General features: G+C 44.3%; 1 pseudogene across 1 annotated transcript; it reads left to right on the top strand.

Annotated features, from left to right (window-relative positions):
* The first annotated feature begins 19,861 nt into the window (after positions 1–19,861).
* Positions 19,862–21,391, top strand: LOC104608601 (diphosphomevalonate decarboxylase 2-like; annotated as a pseudogene). The gene is made up of 2 exons (XR_016076807.1): positions 19,862–20,604; positions 20,712–21,391. The product of XR_016076807.1 is annotated as a diphosphomevalonate decarboxylase 2-like (transcript).
* The last annotated feature ends 912 nt before the right edge of the window (positions 21,392–22,303 follow it).

Raw genomic sequence — 22,303 nt, forward strand, 5'->3', positions numbered from 1 at the left:
CCTCTATTCTTCTTTTTCTTCTTCTTCCGTCTTTTGTTTTACACCCAAAAAAAGCATTATTCATCATCTTCTCAACAACGAACATAGGAAATACCAGCGGCGGCGACCAGGATCATTTACCCTCTAGTACCTCTCCGTTCATCGTCTTCGCTTTCCGTTGGCGAACTATTGTCTCCAACGGCACTATTCGATTTCCAATGGTGACCAGCAACACTGTTCATCAGATTCACTTTCCGTCGACGAACTACTGTTCGTCTTCCTCTTGGTGAAATAGAGCACCCCACAACGGCTATACTCCATCATTCCTACCGTCTCCGACAACTGTTTCACTGGTTTTGACTAGTTTCTCCAACCATCCATTGTTTTTTGAATCCCTCATTTTCTCTCTCTCTCTCTCTCTGATCGCCGCTGCAGTCATGGAATTCTCTTCTTCACCTTACATGAATTCGACGAAGAAGTAGCTCGTCACAGTGCTTTTCCCATTATTTCCCCATATATAAAACCAAACAATGGAGAAATTTTTACACTTTCCTACCCCATCCCATCCCATTTTTTCCCATCCCACCCAAATCTTCCCACAAACCAAACGGAGCCTTAGGGCCTCCTTTATTTGGGTCAAAACATGTGGTTTAGAAGGATTTTTTTATATAATTTTACTTAAAATAGTATAAAAATAATAATAAACCATTATAGATTAATAAAAAAACATTTTTCAAAAAATAATAAAAATTAGCATTAAGATAGAAAAAATAATATAAATTTATCTAGAGAATAGGAAATTGGCCACTCTTACTAAAGCGGAACTTAGATTGTGATCGGATAAACTAAACATAACCCAAAAATAATAATTGAGTTGAACTTAGATGGACACCATTTAATTGAAAGTGCAACATAGCTCCATCTTCAATTTTTCTGATAAATAGGGCTTGTGCATCTCACGGGTCCTGTTTGAAGTTTGATTGTTTGAACCAATGTCATTTCCAGATTTTTTCTTTTTTTTTTTCTTGATATATAGGAGTCTAGATCCACTCCTGACACCGACCTTACAACATGTACCAGCCACACATCGGGAACACCTCTCGTACTTGTATGTTATTATTCATAAGAGATGTTCCCATTGCATAATAGGATGCAGTTGCGAGGTTGGTGTGAGGAGTGCTCTATGAGAAATAGATCCTAATTCTTATACAAGCGTTTTTCAATGACACGTTAACATATTATTTAAAATTTTTAATTTAAAAGTCATGGTCTGATAAATATTTCTTGAAAAATGTATAATTAAACATCAAAGTGGTCTGAAAAAATGGGTTTCAGACATGGTACTGATATGGCACCATTTTTTTCAAAAAACTGGCATCATGCGCACAAAAATATATTGCCACGTCAAAAGGATTTTTTTTTTTTCTTTATGCTCAACGGACATGTGAACACTGATTATTAGGATTTGAATATCATAACATGCATCATTTTGAGAACACCTTGGCTGTTTGGGAGTTTCCTCCATATCACACATTATCCCATTCTGCAACCGTTTCTTGTTTATCTTTTTGGTTTAAAGAATACTAGGCATGACCCTTGTGACACATGGACTTTATTTATCAGCAAAATTGAAGATGGAGCTCTATGGCATTTCCAATTACATGGTGTTCATCTAAGTTCAATTCAAGTATTATGTTTTGGGGTTATGTTTAGTTTATTCGATCACAATCTAAGTTATGTTTTAGCGAGAGTGGCCAATTTCCTATTCTCTAGATAAATTTATTTATTTATTTTGCATCTTAATGCTAATTTTTATTAATTTTTGAAAAAGGGTTTATGTTAATTTTTATTGACTTATTATTAGTTTTTTACCATTTTTAGGTCAAATTATAAAAAATCCTCTTATAACAATTCTATAAACCACCTTTGTGTTTTGACCCTAATAAAGACCTCCCCCTATAGTTTTGAGAAAAAAAATGCAAATACCTCTTTTCCCTTGGCTCTTCGGTAACAAAGATATTAAAGTTACAAAAATACCCATATCATTGTTAATGCATTAACATATATAATTTAAAGTTTCAACTTTAACCTCCACTAATCTATTTTTCTAGACAATTTTCAAAGAATAATTATCCTTACTCTTCTTGGACAAATTTAAAAAGGCTGAAGTGAAATAAAATTAATGTATTACATCAACATTTTTTATTTGGAATGCTGACCATAGCAAGGTATTTGCACCATTTTTCAAAACAACAGGGAAGGTTTTTGTTGAGGTAGGGGTTTTTATAATTTTCCTTATTTTTAAATGGAATTTAAATTTATTTTAAAATAATTAAACTATTTTTTAAAACTAATATTTTTTATTAATTTTTTAAATTAGTAAAAATTGAATTTATTTAAGTATATTAAGTTTTCTTAAATTTAAATTCCTTATGAAATTTAATTAACTATATAATTTTTTATTTTTTAGTGGAACTTAAGTTGGTTTTAAATTAAAAAATGTAATTATAAAACTATTAATTGTTAGATATTTTTGTATTAGTTTTATATTAATTTTAAATTGATATTCATTTTTATTACATCTTATTCATTTTATCAATTAAGTTATTTTTATTATATTGATAGAAATATTTTTTTATCAATAACAATAATTAATAATTATTTTTATTTTATTTAAGTAACTTACTAAATTATTTTTATTATTTTGAAATGGAATATAAATGGATTATAATTTTAAATGAGAGTAGACTATTTAGCGCAATAATATATCCTTGATATCTCAATTTCAATATAATTAATCTTTATTGATAATTAAAGTTTAGTGCAAACATGTTTATTATATATATATATATATATATATATATATATGTGTGTGTGTGTGTGTGTGTGTGTGTGTGTGTGTCTCTCTCTCTCTCTATATATATATAGATAGATAGATAGATAGATAAAGTTTTTGAATTTTATGAAATTTAATGGAGTAATGGAGATGAGAGAGAATTAGCGAGATGAGTTATTGAAGGAGAGAGTTAATGCCATAATTAATGATGAGATATTATTAAAAGAGTTCATGAGAGAGAGAGAATGGTGTTTTAATGATAAGTGTTAAAACTCTTAAAGGTGATTGGCCACTTGATTTATTTTGTTCAAATTTAAAATTAGAAAAATTCAAAAGAAAAGAGAAAAAAGATAGGTGCCTTTGAGAACTGAGAAGAAAGCAGAAAAAAAGATAAGTGACTTTGAGAATAAACCATAGAGTAGGAAAGTGACAACTTTTTTTAGCAAGGGAAATGCCAACTTAGCATTTTGCATTTTAATATAGGATATAGATTATATGCAATTATTGTTTTACCTTGGGCTCAGGTCTAGCTTGGGCTTTAGGTCCTATTCTTAGGGTTGGGCCTAGATTGAGCTAAAACCCGATCCAACTCAATCATTTGCACCCCTAACTCAGTCGGCTTGGGCTTTAGGTCCTATTTTAAGACATTTCTTTTTTTTTTTGGGGGGGGGGGGGGGGGTGGGCACTTTATATGGATGAGGAGGAAAGGGTAATAAACATAAATGCCATTAAGTGGCCAATCATGGGAAAGGAGGGGGGAGCAAAATAAACATGGATGGAAAGCCAATTGTTCATAACATAAGTGGAGGTTCTGGGCTAAAGGAAAAAGGAGCCCTTCCCTCGATCCCCCCATCCCCTCTTAGCTCCACCCCCGGGGGAGAGAACTCTTGGACGGCAAAGGTTGTGGAACGTAGGAAGCCAAAGTTTTTCTTTTATCTCTTCAGATTTGCAACGTATCAAAAAAGAGGAAATGCTTAACAAGAATTTATAAACCTTGGAGTTCAATGAGATATACTGGAGCCATCCATCATAATGATTGCAATGCAAATGGACACATTGGGAAGAATCAGATCATATAACAAGTTATACCAATCACGAGTGAATATGCCAGTGTTTCATGCACATGGGCCCATATACATGTTTACAAAGCACTTTAAGCTCAGCTTGGAAGGAGTACAAATGCAAATATGTAGAGTGCAAAACCTTATATTTTGTATTGTACATATTTGCATTTGTACTTGATGTAGGGAGATTTGGCCCGACCTCGTAGCACGGGGACACGTGGACATGACCTGGTATAAGTGATGACTCAGCGTGACAGCCTGGCCACAACCCGGCGTAACAAGCTCGTCGAAGCCCGAGCAAACGACTCGGCGGGTGTGACAACCCACCAAGAAGCAAGGCCCAGTTCACCCCAAGCCTGAAGGCGGAACTCCCCGAGCTCCCCCGTGCAAGGGGACCCGAGCTCCTCCTAAGGGGCCCCGAGCTCTCCCTTCCTAAGAAGAGAGCTCCCCGGCTTTTGGCTAAGTGTCCCGAGGGAGAAACACCTCGGGGCAGCACCGTCGAGACTCCTGTTAGAACTTGCTTAAGGCTCGCCTCCAGTGCGAGCACCTCGGTGCAAGGCAAATTTGCCCCATGTGGTTCGGTGTATGGTAGCTCGACAGACTGCTGGGAGATCTACCTGACATCCGTACCTACCAGATCCGGTGGCAGTGCTCGGATCCCTTGCCAGGCAGCGTTCTGTTTGCCGTCTCTAAAAACATGGCACATCTGTCGATTCCGTACCATGCAGTAACAGCCGGTAGCAGCAGCCTGCACCTGCCACCCCTGCCCTGGCGGTAACGGGTAGGGCAGTGGTGGTTACGCCTGATGTGACCAAGCTCCAGCATAAAAGGACCCCAACCCTCACGAAGCAAAGGTATTGAAGCTAGAACTTTTAGCACTCTTAACTCTGTGTCTTCTTTGAGTTTCCTCAAGAGTTCTAACTTAGCCATCGGAGTGTTCCCACCAGGAGAGCTCCCCGGGAACCCTTCACCTTCCTCTTCCTCTCAGGTGTCGTCCGTCACAGCGAGGAGCCAACTTTCAGCCAGCTAGGAGTGCCCAGATTGTGCAGCATCATTTGGTGTCGTCTGTGGGAATCGCTTCAAAAGGCCTTCCTCTAACTTCTGTGAAACTTCCTTCAAATAACTCATCATCACCATGGCTTCCTTCAGCAACTCCGGACGCCGAAACACCCCAGAGGAACAACTCCAGCTACCCACCATCTGCATCGGGCAGTTCACCATCCCCCTCTCCATGGACGGGGTACCTAGTCTGAATGTGCCCTTGATGGTGGCACCCGTGACCGTTCCATTACCCTCTGCCATTGGAACAACCTTCGCTGAATCCACCATCCTCCCTCCGGTGGCCAGCCAAGGTCAGCTCGAAGACCTGATGCAGTGCATGCGAGCCATGCAGGCCCAAATGCAACAGTTTCAGCAACTTCAGTTTCACCAGCAGCAAGTGCTGCACCAAGTGTCCCAGTACCAGTATCAACAACAATTTCCTTCACTCCCTCCTCGACATCCGGCTGCGCAGCCAACCAAGCCTCACCACCGAAGTGAACTTCCTTCCCGCCGAGGAGATACCTCGGTGTCATCCCATGGAAGGAAGGAAAGACCCCCTACCCCCTCCTCGCGGCCTACAGTTAGGTCGGGGGCCTCCCAGCCGGTTAGGTCAGTATCACCTTAGTGCTTGCAGTTCGGACCTCTGCTTGCCGAAAACCGGTTCGAAGTGCTGGCCGATGACCTGGAACAAGGTCCCTCTGTTCGTAGCTACCGACAGCCATCCGAACATTTCCCTGGGCCCATCGAGTTCAGTAATACCGAGGCCAGCAACACCAACGCCGAGCCGGCTAAGAAGCAGCGAAGGTGTCGCCAAGCTCGTCGAGCTATCACCCGCGACCTACCCGAGCTCAGAGGCAAGGTAGAGGTGAGTTCGAGCGAGGTAAAAGCTACACCGCTTCTTTCAGTTCCCTCCCCCCTGTCACCAGAGCTCCTTGTTGCCCCCATGCCAAGGGACATCAAGCTCCCCCCGTTGGACAAGTATGATGGGTCCTTTGATCCCAATGACCATGTGGACGCCTTTCAATCCCAGATGCATCTAGCCAGAGCAAGCGAGTCTTGCATGTGCGTGGCCTTCTCCACCACTTTCAAAGGAGTAGCCCGCACTTGGTACCGAAACCTCACGCCAGGTTCAATAAGGAGTTGGGCGCAGTTCATGTAAGTCTTCACCTCCCACTTCGTCACTAGTAAAAGGTGTCCGAGGACCCAAGAAAGCCTCCTCAGCATAGTCCAGAGGGAAGGAGAGTCCATCCAAAACTACATTAAGCGGTTTAATGACGCTTGTCTGCAGATACCTGACCTAGATCCTGTAGTTTGGCTCACTGCGGCCAAGCGGGGCATCACTCACATGGAGTACAGATGGCACGTGGTTGTCAACCAACCCAAGACCGTGACCGAGTTCCTCGAGCTGGCATATCGGTTCATAGGGACAGAGGAGGAGATTAACCAAAAGGGTGAGCATGCCCTTGAAAAAAGAAAAAGGGAACCGGAGCCCCCGACTCCAAGTGACAGCAAGAAGAAGAAGGACCAAGCTCGGGGGGCAAAGACAACTCAACCTTTCCGAGCTCTGGCAACAGAAAGGGATTATACACCCCTCAACACAAAGTGGGCCGAGATCCTCATGACGATCAAGGACGCCCCATATGCGAAGTGGCCACCTCAGCTTAAGGTCGATCCCAATGTTAGGAATAAAAACTTATATTATAGTTTTCAAAGAGATCACGGTCATAGTACCGAAAACTGTAAGAATCTCTGCGATGAGATAGAAGAACTTATTCGTTGCAGATATCTGAGAAATTTTGTACAACATGATAATAGTAATAAAGTAGGTCGGCACGGGGAGCAGAGTAAGGAAGCTCCCGAGTCCAGCAGACAAACGGTGCAACCGCAGAGGTAGCCTCCCGACGAGAGACCAGTCCGGGGGACCATCCATGTAATTGTCGGAGGATCAATTGTCGCAGGCTGCACCTCGGCAGCAGCTCGGTCATCAGCCTGCGAGGCCGCCAGGGAAGAGCTTAACCCCCAAAGCGGCCAAGGATGGAAGAACCGATCTTCTTCACCGAAGATGATGCGCGAGGAGTCCATTACCCCCATGACGACGCGCTCGTCATAAAGATTAAGATCAACGACTTCGAGGTCAGGTGCGTCCTATTCGACTCGGGCAGCTCGACAGATATTCTCTTCAAGGCAGCCTTCGATCAGCTTCAGCTCCGGGAGAGCAACCTGAAGCCCGCAAACACTCCACTCGTGGGATTCAGCGGTGAGGAGGTTAGACCTTTAGGGAGAGTCACTGTACTCGTGGAGGTCGGCACCTGGCCTAGTGTGGTAAGGCTCAGCCACGAGTTCCTAGTGGTCGCGACCCCCTCCCCGTACAACGCAATAGTAGGTCGACCCATCACCCACGCCTTACGAGCAGTAGTCTCCACCAACCATCTGGCGATGAAGTTCCCTACAGACTTCGGAGTCGGAGTGACGCGAGGCGATCAGCTCGAGTCCCGCAAGTGCTAAGTAGCCGCCCTCAAAGGAAAGGCCAAGGTAGCAGATGACCTTGAGCTAGAGCGACCCATGGAGCAGTTCGCGGAGCGAGCCGCGCCTACCGAAGAGACCATCCCCATCCCGGCTTCGGCAGAGGACCCAACTCGGGTACTTCAAATTGGTTCTTCTATTGAGGAACCCCTACGATCTCAACTGGTGAGTTTTTTACTTGAAAATTTAGATGTTTTTGCATGGTCAGCGGCAGAAATGCCCAGCATAGACCCCAATATTTTAACTCATAGGCTAAACACTAATGCTATAGTTAGGCCCGTTAGACAGAAGAAACGCAACCTAGCCCCGAAGCGATGGAGGGCAGTCGATGAGGAGGTTGGGAAGCTCCTTGTAGCCGATTTTATCAGGGAGGTTCATTAACCGAGTTGGGTGGCCAACCCCGTTCTGGTGAAAAAGGCCAACGGTAAATGGCGCATGTGCATCGACTACACCGACCTGAACCGAGCTTGCCCAAAGGACTGCTTCCCACTTCCCAGGATTGACTGTTTAGTGGACGTGACCTCAGGGTTGCTGAGCTTCCTGGACGCCTATTTGGGCTACAACCATATCAGGATGGACCCAGCTGATGAAGAGAAAACTGCTTTCATAACCGAGTTCGGCCTGTACTGTTACAAGGTCATGCCCTTCGGGTTGAAAAACGCTGGGGCCACTTTTCAAAGACTTGTAAACAAACTGTTTGAGCCACTAATTGGCAAAAAAGTAGAGTGTTATGTAGACGATATGGTCGTCAAAACCCAATTTTCACATGAATTAGTACAAGATTTACATTCAGTTTTTGAAATTTTGCGTAGATTTAATATGAAACTAAACCCTAACAAATGTGTCTTTGGTGTCATATCGGGTAAATTCTTATGGTACATCGTTAACCGGCGAGGGATTGAGGCCAACCCGAACAAAATCAAGGCCATCCTAGAAATGAGACCACCCCGGAAATTAAAGGAGGTTCAGAAGCTGAACGGCTAGTTAGCCGCCTTGAGTCGCTTTTTGTCCAAATCAGTAGATCGCTGCCTGCCTTTCTTTAAGGCCATAAAAAGCAAAGGCTTTGAATAGACCAAAGAGTGCCAGCTCGCGTTCGACGGGCTCAAAAGGCACATCGCCAGCATCACAGTCTTAACCCGACCCGAAGTGGGTGATGTTTTAGAGTTATACCTCTCGGCAAGTGACGAGGTGGTCAGCTCGGTACTAATAAGAGAAGTAGATCGGGTCCAACGAACCGTCTATTATGTTAGTAAAGTATTGCAGGAAGCAGAGACAAGATACCCAGAGATAGAAAGCTAGCCTATGCACTGGTTATATAAGCCCGAAAGCTCCGCCCATATTTCCAAGTTCACACCATCGTTGTCCTTACCAACAAACCTCTGAGGCAAGTTTTGCTCAAGCCCGAGGTCTTGGAAAGGTTGACAAAGTGGGCCATCGAGCTCAACGGGTACGAACTCTAGTATAAACCGCAAACTGCTATCAAGACCCAAGCCTTGGCAGATTTCGTCGCAGAATGCACCTTTAGCTCTGAAGTCCCTAGGCCGGTGGAACATGAGGCCCCCAGTACGGGAGAGCTCGGGGTTCCCGGGCTGGTTGAACTCGAGCGCCATGAAGTAGCAGCCAACGCGGCATCTCTCTTAGTTAGGCCAAGCCCGAATTGTGATGAAGAACCATGGATCCTTCACGTTGATGGCTCGTCAAATCGGCAGGGCAGCGGAGCTGGCATCGTTCTATACAGGCCAAGCGGTGTGAAACTGGAGTACGCACTATGCTTTGAGTTCACGACATCCAACAATGAAGCAGAGTACGAGGCATTGCTAGCCGGGTTGGATCTGGCAATGAAAGTGAAAGCCAGGCACGTCGTCGTCTGCAGCGATTCCCAGCTCGTGGTAAATCAGGTTCTGGGTGAGTATGAAGCCCGCGAGCCAACCATGGTAGCATACTTAGCCAAAGTAAGAGGGGCTCTACTCAACTTCCGGTCATACTTCATCCACCAAATTCCGAGATCAGAGAATGCCGAGGCCAATGCCCTATCCCGTTTAGCCAGCATTGGCGATAACACCATGAGGACTGTGTATATAGAGAACTTGCCTCAACCTAGCATTCTTAGGGGGGCAGAGGAGGTCGCTCCTGTCGTTCAAGCAGAGTCGAGCTGGATTGATCCGCTCACGAGCTTCCTGCTACATGGGACCCTCCCCGCAGATCATAATGCCGCCAGGATGGTAGAGCGTTAGACAGCCAAATACGTCATGATAGACAGACGGCTGTACCGAAGATCCTACACGCTCCCCTACCTGCACTGCCTGCGACCCTCTGAAGCCGAGTTCATCCTCTGCGATACTCATGAGGGCCTGTGCGGTGGACACTTGGGGGGCAGGGCCCTCGCTCAGAAAGCACTACGACAGGGGTATTACAGGCCAACGATGAAGGCAGATGTGACCGAGCTCGTCAAACAATGCGACAAGTGTCAGAAGCACGCCAACATCCACCACCGGCCTGTTGCTGACTTAAAATACCTCACTAGCCCATGGCCATTTGCACAATGGGGGATTGACCTACTCGGGCCATTCCCACCAGCAACAGGACAAAGGAGGTTTCTAGTGGTGGCAATTGACTATTTCACAAAGTGGGTCGAAGTTGAACCTCTCGCAACAATCACGGCCCAGAACGTGCAGAACTTCGTTTGGAAGAACATAGTGTGTCATTTCGGATCACCTCGGGTACTGATCTCCGACAATGGTAAGCAGTTTGAAGAAATCAAATTCCAAAACTGGTGTCAAGACATGGAAATTCAGCAGAACTTCACCTCAATGGCGCACCCTCAGGCAAATGGTCAAACGGAAGTCACGAACAGGGCAATCCTTCGAGGACTAAAGGCACGACTGGACCGAGCTAAGGGACTATGGGCAGACGAGATGCCCATCGTATTATGGGCCTATCGTACCACGGAAAAGACCGCCACAGGAGAAACGCCCTTTAATCGCACCTACGGCACCGAAGCAGTCATTCCAGCCGAGATTGAAGTTCCCTCGATGAGATTAGAAGCGTATGATGACAGGGAAAATGAAGATGAACTACGTACCAACCTCAACTTGCTTGACAAAGTGCGGGACCTCGCATACATCAGTACCGCGGCCTACCAGCAAAGGGTAGCTCGGTACTATAACGCCAGGGTCAAAAAGTGGACTCTCCGCATTGGCGACCTAGTTCTCTGTAAGGTTATGGTGCCTGAGCCCGGTGTTGGCAAGCTCGGTCCGAACTGGGAAGGACCCTATCGAGTAAAGCGAATGCTTGGGGAAGGAACGTACGAACTCGAAACCCTGGAAGGGAAACAAGTACCTCGGGCATGGAATATTGTCAACCTAAGGCGGTATTACCTATAAATAACTGAGTAGACTACGAGTCACTCTCAAGGCTCAAGGGCCAAAATGCCGAGCTAACAAAGACCTTGGCACAATAAAACCCAATCGCTTCTATGCCATGGGTGAACTCCAAAAGCGGACCACAAGTCTCTCAGGGCTCAAGGGACAAAATGCCGAGCTAACAGACTCCGGCATAGTAACCTAGCCACCTCTATGACGCGGATGAACTCTAAGGGGTTAAAACACCGAGCTGACCAAAGAGCTCGGCACCACAGTACACAATGTGTCGAGGATACAAGCAGACCGGTAGATTCTGCGACGCTTAACCCGCCTCGGTGCACGCCAGAAGACAGTTTGGGCACATGCCTTACTATGCCCTACTATATCAATCACTTCGCACATTCAACCATGATAGCTCGGATAAGACAACACTTGGAAAAAGATCAATTTCATTAACAAGTAAGTTTTGTACAACGAGCTTCACAAAAAAAACAACTACAAAGACTGAGCTCGCAGGCTCAGAATATAAAGGCAATCACTTTGGAGGATCTTCATCTCCACGCGAGACCTCTTCAGGAGCTTCAGGCTGGTCGGGGGCGTCTGCTTCCTCGTCACTGTACTCCTCCTCTGAATCCGGATCCTCTGTGGCTTGCCTAGCTATCTCATCCGTGATTCGCGAGGTGGTGATGGCGCTTGTGTCGAGCTCGGGGTACACATGCCTTATCAGCCACCTGCTGAGCTTGAACCCCTTGCGGTAGGCCTCCCCCAGAACGACATCAAACATATCGGACTGGATGTACTTCACAACTCCCTTGACCTTCGTCTCCTCTATCGCCTGAGTGAAGATCTTAGTCTTCTCTTCGATGTCCGCCTTGAGGAACTCCACTTCGTGCAGGAGGGCCTTCTTATTCTCCTTGAGGCCTTCCGCCTCCGCCCTAAAGGCGTCTAGCTCGCCCCTCAGCGCGCCCTTCTCGCGCGTCAGCTCCGCTTTGAGGGCCTCCATCTCGCCCCTCAACACGTCATTCTCGCGCGCTAGCTCATCCTTCTCCGTCGTCGGCACCGTAATGACGCCCCTCTGGGCCATAGCGCCGCTCTCCAACCAGTGGATCTGCTCGCGAGCTACTCTTAGATCGGTAAGAGCAGCGCGGGAAGACTCCTCGGCGATCAAAGCTCGCTTTAGGTTCATCTCGGACTGTAGAGAGAGGGCATGCACGGTGGAGTTCGCCTGACATAGGAAGTTAGTTAGTACCGAATAAACGTGTATATGAAAGAAAAGGGAAGGGAAGAGAACTTACCACCATAGTATGGGTGGTAGCCCGGGCTCCGAATTGAGCAGGGTTGAGCATTTTGGCCCAGACTGAAATTTCCTCGAAGTAAATGGCCCCCTTACTCTTCCGAAGACCGCACTAGGGTACCAGGATACTTCGGCCCCCATCTGGGCTCCCCGAGCTGGAGACCGCCATCTCGGCTGTATGGATGGGCTTGACGGAGACCTCAGCCACTACATCAGCAGCCCCGGTGGCAGCCTCGGGCTCAACTGCTGCCCTCGTAGTGGGCTCAGCCAAGGTCTCGAGCTCCCTTGGTGGTATGGACTCCTCCAAGTCAATGATCGGAGGAGCCCCAGGGAGCTCGGGCTTGGAAGTTGGAGTCGATGGAAGCTTAGGCTCGGGAATGGGGGCTGGCGGTGACTCGATACGGCCTCTCTTAGCGGCCCACTTCTTCCTCCCCTTCATATGCTTGAAGAGCCGACCTCCCTTGAGCTTGTCTGCCTCCATGGGACCTGCAACAGAACTCGACATTAGTACTCAAGTAAAAGAAAGGAGTGGGCCAAACAATTGAGGTACTAGCTACCTACTCAGGCTCAAGTCGGCCTGAAAGAGCATACCCTCGGTGATATAATCTCTGAAATCACAACCGACCTCAACTCACGACTGAAATGCCTCCGTGGTCTTCTTGTCGAGTATGACACTAGGGTCTTGGATAGCCGCCCTCCAGTGAGTAGGAAGGGCCACCCCGCAGGGTTCCGGACTACGAAGTAGTCCTGCTTCCAGGTCGGGATCTTGCTAGGAAGCTTGCGCATTAACTTAAAGCCCGGGCGAGGGGACAAGTAGTAAGCCCTCCGGTGCTTGGGGAGAACGCATGAAGCGCTCTTCTTAATGGTAAGGAGAGAACAGAATATGTCCAAGTCAAGGGGGAGGACATACTCGTAACAGAGAGAGATGGTCCCGACCACGTTACGAACCGAGTTCGGGTGAAGCTGGTCTATCGTAACGTTGAAGTGTTTCAGGACCTCCACTATGAGTGGATGGAAGGGAAGGTGCAGTCTGACTATGAGCTGCTCTCGGAAGATCACGACCTCATCAGGGCCGTGCTTCCATGGGAAGTTCCCCGCAGGTAAACTATCGGTGTACTCCCTAGGCAAGTTATACTGTTGAATGAGTTGACGGAGCCTCTCCAGGGTCATAGTGGAAAGGCCCGAACCTGTCCGGCACCCGACCTCGGTGAGAGGTGGACACCAAGTTACCCGAGGCCACCCGTGCCTCGGGGGACTGGACTCCGGTAGGGTTACCCTGAGCCGAGGTACCCACCTCGGGCACCTCGGGCTCATCTAACAGGCTATCAAAGGAGGACATAACGAAACCGAAGAAGAGCTAAGGTGACTCACCGAAAAGAGATGGACCGGACTGAGAAGAACTGACCCAAGTTGGAGGCTTTGGATGCGAGCTCAAAACTACAGCTGAAGGTTTGTGACGAAGGAAAATGGCCAGGACCCCCCACTATTTATAGCCACTATACGCGGTCATCAACGGTTGAGATCGAAACGATCTGACAGTCCTCATGAAAACCGGCTGTGCGACCTTCAAGCTTAAATCAATTTAGCACGTTTTTTTACGTCCGCAGAGCCTATAACTCACGAGACGTCCGTGCGTAAACCGCACGCGACCCGAGTTGCGCCTGGCAAGACCAAGCAGAGAACCAGTCCAACCTATGAGCTGGCGGACAAGATGGCTTAGACCCCGAGCCAAATCTACTTGGCAGACCGCAGACTCCCCGCGTTGGGTCAACACCCCCTAGCACGGGGAGTGGGGGGCAATTGATGTAGGGAGATTTGGCCCGACCTCGTAGCATGGGGACACGTGGACATGACCTGGCATAAGCGACGACTCAACGTGACAGCCTGGCCACAACCCGACGTAACAAGCTCGCCGAAGCCCGACCAAACAACTCGGCGGGTGTGACAACCCGCCGAGAAGCAAGGCCCAGTTCGCCCCAAGCTTGAAGGCGGAGCTCCCCGAGCTCCCGCGTGCAAGGGGACCCGTGCTCCCCTTGAGACCCGAGCTCCTCCTAAGGGGTCCCAAGCTCTCCCTTCCTATGAAGGGAGCTCCTTGGATTTTGGCTAAGTGTCCCGAGGGAGAAACACCTCAAGGCAGCACCATCGAGACTCCTATTCGAACTTGCTTAAGGCTCGCCTCCAGTGCGGGCACCTCGGTGCAAGGCAAATCTGCCCCAGGTGGTTCGGTGTACGGTAGCTCGGCAGACTACCGGGAGATCTGCCTGGCATCCGTACCTATCGGATCCGACGACAGTGCTCGGATCCCTTGCCAGGCGGCGTTTTGCTTGCCGTCTCTGAAAAGCATGGCACACCTGTCGAGTCTATACCTTGCAGTAACAACCTATAGCAGCAGCCTACACCTGCCACCCCTGCCCTGGCGGTAACGGCTAGGGCAGTGGCAGTTATGCCTAATGTGACAGAGCTCCGATATAAAAGGACCCCAACCCTCACGAAGCAAAGGTATTGAAGCTAGCACATCGGAGTGTTCCCGTCGGGAGAACTCCCCGGGAACCCTTCACCTTCCTTTTCCTCTCAAGTGTCGTCCGTCACAGCGAGGAGCCAACTCTCAGCTAGCTAGGAGTACCCAGATTGTGCAGCATCAGTACTCTTTCCAAGCTGAGCCTTACATGTTTACTCATGATTGATCATGTAACCTGTTATACACGTAGGAAGTGCAACTTTGATTGCCTCAAATCAGCATTCTCTCGCCTTTAGGTTATATTCGAATTTTGACAAAAAAGCCCAACCCGAACCCACCCAATTGCAGATCTCCATATCCACATGAGTGCAAGTAGCAAACCCCAAACGCATTGGGATTCAACATACATACTTAACCACCCAACCCACATAAGCATGTTTTGGGATTCTTGGTTGTTACATATTAAGAAGTGTTTATTTGGTGAAAATTAGCCAAAATACACCCGTATATGTCATTTTTAATAAGGGTGCAGAATGGCAACGGGTAGGGTATTTGTGCAAATTGCCCCACCCATTCTCGAACTAGCCTATGTATCCCTGGTTTCAAATTCGTCGCAAGCCCATCTAACTTTTTCTCTCAATTTCCCAAACCTGTCCCATTCCAAACCCGTTAAACCCATCCCACCTGCTAAACCTCTTGACCAAACGTTTTCTACTAATAAAAAGCTTCTTAATGCTTATAGTGTGACTTCAACCCGGATTAATTAATGATAGCACAAAATCTCTTAGCACTACTTTAAGCCATTAAACCATCTCACATTTTTGTGCGATTTAATGAAACAAAATAGATTTTATTACTTTCCGTGTTCATCAAAACAATCAATACATATATAGGGTTAACAATTCCAACTAATAATTAAAATAATTAATATTTAAAATTAGCATTTTATAACTAAATAAAATAAACAATCTATCAAATCCAATTTTACATAAAATGATGATTTTAATCCCAATAAATTTATACAAATAAAATATTAGTAATAGAATAATTATCTTACTACTTAAAATTTATAAATTTGTGCATGATATATAATATAATAGGTTCATATTTATGCATCCTGGGTATTGAGTATCAGATACTATATTTTCATTCCTTTCCTTAATTTTTTCTTTCAAATCAAACACAACCTAATTTTAAGCTTATTCTTATCTTATATATATCTATCAATGGTTTGATTGTCTAGTTCGAATGGACGACCCATTTTGACAACAAAAATTACAAGGAAAAATTGAGTGTGTGAGGTCCATTAAGCAGTATCAACGTGTTATGTCATTCAAGTATGTGACACATACGACCCAAAAAGGGAACTGTTCTAGCCACCGGTTTTTGGGTTGACGGTTCGGTCGCTTGGGTCAATGGGTCATTGACCGATTCAACGGTTTTGGCCAGGGACCAGGATTGGGGTAAAATGGAACCGGTTGCCTGGACAATTCCCAATTAAAAAAATGTCGGTTCGATTGTTCAATTTGAACAAACAACCCATTCTGACAACAAAAATTACAGACAAAAAATTGAGTGTGTAAGATCAATTAAGTAGTACCATACGTGTTATGACATTCGTGCGTGTGACTCATACGACTAAAAAACGGAACCGTTCTAGCCATCGGTTTTTAGGTCGGCAGTTCAACCGCCCAGTTCGTACAAACGGCTCGTTCTGACAACAAAAATTAAAAAAAAGGCCAAAAATGATTGAATGGACCAACGGTCGACAGTTAGATCGCCCGGGTCAATGGGTCATTAATCAATTCAATGGTTTTTTGGCCAGGGACTGGGATTGTGATAAAACAGAACTGGTTGCCTGGACGGTTCCCAATTAAAAAATAAAAAATGGTCAAAAAACATTGAACGGGTCAACGGGTTGATAGTTCGACTGCTCGGGTCAATGGGTCATTGGTTGATTCAACGGTTTTTGTGCATGGACTGGGATTGGGGTAAAACGAAACTAGTTGCCTGGACGGTTCCTAGGCTGAAATGCCCATCGGTCCGGGTCAACGGTAGTTCAAAAACCATGGTTTTTTATGCTTTTGGATTTTCACTATTCAAAGGTTTCTTCTACTGTTGGCTTTATTCGAACGTGTGAGTATGTTCCTTTTTTCATTTTTTGCTTTTTTTTTGTGTTTAAGGTCACTTTGGATTTATCTTTCAAGGTTTTGGAATCTCTTGCAATGTCCACCCTTCCCATGACTATGGCTACAAAGTTATTTCATCTAATTATTGGCATCTAGAAAAAATGACCCAGAAACGGAACCGTTCTAGCCATCGGTTTCCAGAACGGATGGCCCATTCTAACAACAAAGAATTAAAAATTAATAAAAAATAAAAAATAGCCAAAACCTATTAAACAGGTCGATGGGTCAATAGCCTGGGTCAACGGGTCATTGACTGATTCAACGATTTTTGGCTAGGGACCGGGTTTAGGGTAAAATGGAACTGGTTGCCTGGATGGTTCCCAGGCCAAACGGTCATACTGTCCAGGTCAACTGGGAGTTCTCGATGTGAAACAAATGACAACTATGAAGTATAACTCAGAACTATCACCGTATGATCATATTGTTTTATATGAGATGCTTTACTAAAGCAATATTTAAAAAACGAGCACACGATAATCTTTTTTAAGTCTTTATACGAGTTTCAAGACTTGGATACTTATAATTGCAAGTTTCTTATTAAAATATCATTGCCTTTTTTAATGTAGCAAATAGCAATGTTGTAATTCCATTCCATCCCCTACGAAGCAGGCCCTCCGCTACTTTTTAGTTATCAAAATAAAATATGCAAATTTCTAAATATATTTTATTTTATTTTTTTTAAATAAATATAATCCAGGAGGGGGCTGAAATTTCAGATTTATGAGGTGGATTGCAATCCACTTATCCCTAAAATAATCTAATGGGGATGTTGACGTTCACACAAGATTTTGATTTCTGAGTCCGACGTAAGCAAAGAAAACGTGCAAAGTGTTCCGACGTCTCCTAGCCTCCCTTCCGGTTCACAAACCAGTTCAGATCCTATTGTTATAATATGCGACTTTCTAATTAACGGTCAAGATGTATCATCAGACTATGATGTGCACCACTCAATCTAATCTTGTTTATTATTATTTTATTGAATTTTCTGTCAAATGGTCCCTCCTCACCAATAGAGGTTTAAAGTGGCCCGTGCAAAGTGCGGTCCGTGCCGCCCTCCCCGGTGAAAAATTTGGGGGTCAGTCCGGCACGACCCACGGCCTAGGCCCGTGCGGGCCCATGCTGTGCTACAAGCCGGGCTGGCCCATGGGTCGAGTCTTGGGCCAGGTTGAACCGTGCATCGGGCCAAAGCTATTTATTTAAAAAAATTGATAAAAACTTAAAATTTTATTTGTTTATGAATTTTGAGTATATAATTGCTTATATATAATAATTAAATAAATTAATATAATAAAATTAAAATTATTTATTTTATTAATATTTTATATACTATATATTATTATATAATTATAATTTATATAATATTATATACATATATATAAAAAATGTATGACATATATATGGGTCGTGTTGGGCCGGGCTGCGGGCGGCACGACGCACTCAATCGTGCTGTGTTGTGCTAACCCGTGGACCTAAAACCCCAAACCCAGCACATCCCGCGGACCATCATATTGGGTCGTGCCATGCCAGTCCAAATTCTTACCGAGCCGCGGGCGGCACCACCCAATTTACACCTCTACCACCAACCACATCTATGACTACTATCTAAGTTCACATAATTCCCAAACTTCACATTCCAAATAAACACAGCACATGCTCTCACTCTTGGTGGTATGAGCTATGCTAACGTGTTTCACAACGCTACCCACTTCTATGTACCGTGGTGATTGTCGTGCATTTAAGTCCGTCGGTTTTGGGGTATAACCTACCCAAAATCGACAGATGAACAGTACCGTTACATGGGAAAAAAAGCTGATGAATATTGCGGGTTGCTTTTGGTTTTGGAGCTATACTAATGTGTTTCACAACGCTACCCACTTCTATGGATCGTGGTGATGGTCGTGCATTTAATTCCGTTGATGGGTATGACCTACCCAAAACCGACGGATGGACAATAGCGCTTATATGGGAAAAAAAGCTAGTGAATATTGTTGGTTGCTTTTGTTTTTGGAGCTATGCTAACGTGTTTTACAACACTACCCACTTTTATGGACCGTGGTGATGGTCCTGCATTTAAGTCCGTCGGTTTTGGGGTATGACCTACCCAAAACCGACGAATGGATAATACATAATAGCACTTACATGGGAAAAAAAGCCGGTGAATATTGCGGGTTGTTCTGGTTTTGGAGCTATGCTAATGTGTTTCACAATGCTACCCACTTCTATGGACTGTGGTGATGGACAGTAGCGCTTACATAGAAAAAAGTTGGTGAACAGTGCGGGTTGCTTCTGATTTTGGACTTGTGCTAACATGTTTCACAACGCTACCCACTTCTATGGACCGTGGTGATGGTCATGCATTTAATTCCGTCGGTTTTGGGTGGGAAAAAAAGCTGGTGAATATTGCGGGTTGCTTCTGGTTTTGGAGCCAATGACGGATGAACACGAGGGGTTCACACAGATTTTCCAGTGTGAGCTCTCCTGTTGGATACTCGGGTTTCCGTTATTGAATTTGGTCTACAGGGTTGGGTTGGGCAGGTTTTTTGTGTGAAGACAACAAGAAAAATAGACTAGAAGGAAAATTGGGCACTAAATTACAAAAAGTTCCTATCTATTTGCTGAAATGACGACAGGAGTTGCCCGTTTAGACATGGAATTCTCTTTGGAGTACAAGGACGCCCAAGGTCCAACCAATGGAGCCCATTCGGTTGAAGCAACATTAATTGGTCCTATGAAGATGGTCCATTTCTTTCAGAAGAAACACTTGATGAGGCCCATATGTAGTAGTTCCTAAGCCCATCAGTGAAAAATCTCTCAACTCTAAAATAGTCTAAATGACTAATTTTCTTTTTCTTTGTACAAAAGAAATGACAGGATCTATGCTCAAGGTCTTCTAAAAAGAAATGACAGGATGTAGTTCCTGAGCCCAACAGTGTTAACTCAGGAAGCTGCTTTTGGGCTGACTAATTGTCTTATTTTATTGGGCTTCTCCACAAAAGGATTTGATGGGACTCAGATGGAAAATGGACTCTATTTTCTTTGTCAAATCAAGGTCCAATTGAAACTACAAATTGGTTGTAGTTCGATAATTTTGCTATATAAATGAACCCCACGTGAACCCGAGTCTCCCGTTGTATTTGTCTCGCTCTCGAGACTGTGGAGACTTGTTGTTTCCTTCTAATCCTTAGTTGATCAGAGACGCAGACCTCAAGTCATTGTTCTTTTGCAATTGCTCTCTCACATTCAACTTCTTCTTCACCATTAATTTCAATTAGTTAAGAGATTTGGAACCTTAAACAATTGGGTTTTTGTTTTTTTTTTTCTTTTCATTTTTCTTCTTTTCTCGTATTTGGAACCGATTGGAATCCGTTTTCCCTTTGACTTTCAATTTTCAATCTTCAAATCAGTAAATTATCATCTTTTATTTTCTCTGTTTCTGATCGGGGAAAAAAAAACCTAGTCCAGCTTCTCCCTTTAAATTTGTTGAAATTCCTGCTTTTTGATTTCATTTGATCATTATAAAACTACATTTCTTAACTTAAGTAGGCATTTTTTCGTAGTTGAAGAGACTTCTTCAGCTTTTGTTTTGAAAGGAAAGAATCAATAAATATCTCTTTTTTTTTTTCAAATTTCGTTGCGGTCGAAATGGCGAATGGATTGCAGAATTGGGTACTAATGGTGACTACTCAGACTCCAACGAATATCGTAGTCATCAAGTACTGGGGGAAGAGGGATGAAACCCTAATTCTTCCTGTAAACGGCAGCATCAGTGTAACGCTTGACCCAGAGCATCTCTGCACGACAATTACTGTTGCTGTTAGTCCCAGTTTCGAGAATGACAGGATGTGTCTCAATGGGAAGGTGTATTTCATGGATATCTCATTTGTTTGTCTAGTTGAGGTCTGATTTCTGATGCTTTTTAGTATTTGCTCACTCTAGGAAATTTTAACTTTTGCTGGTTAATGTAGGAGATTTCCCTCTCTGATGGTAGATTTCAGAACCGTCTGAGGAAAATCCAATGTCGTGCAAACAGTGTTGATGATGAGGACAAGGGGATCCACATTAAGAAAGAAGATTGGGACAAATTGCACGTACTATTGCTTCCTATAACAACTTTCCGACTGCCGCTGGATTGGCTTCTTTTGTTGCTGGTTTTGCTTGTCTTGGTAAAATTGCATGCAACCTTTTGCTCTGTGGTGTTTTAAATTAAAAGTTGTACATCTTGTCCGGTGACTGGGAATTGGGAAAAAGTTTACAGGAGTAATAACTGTAGCGAGTAGTTTATATTTATTGCAGCCAAAGAAAAAGGGAGTTTATATGTATTTCAGGAATGGGGGCTAGACGAATTTTGACTAGCATTGGTGTTTGATCTTGTTATTCTTTTAGATAGGAAAATTTAGGTTTGTTGAGGAAATGGTTAGATAGAAGAACTGGATTCGGGGTTTGGAGTGATTCGATTGATATCTTCACTACAGATGTAGGTTGGCAAAATTGTTACACATATGGGAAAGAGCTTACACCAAATGACGAGGATTTCCATGGAAGAAATGGATTTGGGGTTTGGAGTGATTTGATTGATAATATGTATGACCTTGTATTTTAAACCAAACGGATAATTGTTTTTCTTTTAAAGAAACAATATCAAGCATATTGGTGAACAACCCTTAAATTGTTCAAATTATGATAAATTCAAAATTTAAGATAATGCAGTAGAATTGCCATTATTATTCTCAAAATCTAAATCCTTTCAATTTCTGGTATTCAGTGGACAATAAAGTTTCTACCTTTATAAAGCTGTTAAGAAAAGATATAAGCAATCATGTGATGCCAAGGATAACTTAACATGTTGATAGGGGTGGTCTCCCCTTTCGCCAAATGGCAGCCCTTTAATATATATATATAGATAGATAGATAGATAGATAGATGGATAGATAGATAGATAGATAGATAGATAGATTAAAGGGTTGCCGTTTGGCGAAAGGGAAGACCACCCCTATCCTTTTAATAGATATATAAGATATATAAGACGCCACTGGTTTTGGGTCGATGGTTCAATCGTCCATTTTGAATGAATGGCCCATTTTGACAACAAAAATTACAAACAAAAAATTATAAAATCGTTATGGCCACTGGTTTTTTGGGTCGATGGTTCGACAATCCAGTTAGAACGGATAACCTGTTCTGACAACAAAAATTATAGGGAAAAAATTGAGTGTGTGAGGTCCATTAAGCAGTATTATACGTGTTATGTCTTTCGAATGCATGACTCATACAACCCGAAAATGGAACTGTTGTAGCCATCGGTTTTTGGGTTGATAATTCGACCGTCCAGTTTGAATGGATGACCTGTTTTGACAACAAAAAAAAGGCCAAAAACCATTGAACGGGTTAATCGGTCGACGGTTTGACCACTAGGGTCAATGGGTCGTTGATCGATTCAACGGTTTTTGACCAGGGATTGGGACTGGGGTAAAACGAAACCAGTTGCCTATATGGTTCCCAATTAAAAAATAAAAAAACGGCGGTTTGACCGTCTAGTTCGAATGGACAACCCATTTTG

Source organism: Nelumbo nucifera, chromosome 5 (genome assembly GCF_055504915.1).
Source record: "Nelumbo nucifera cultivar China Antique chromosome 5, China Antique-T2T, whole genome shotgun sequence".
Lineage (NCBI taxonomy): Eukaryota > Viridiplantae > Streptophyta > Magnoliopsida > Proteales > Nelumbonaceae > Nelumbo > Nelumbo nucifera.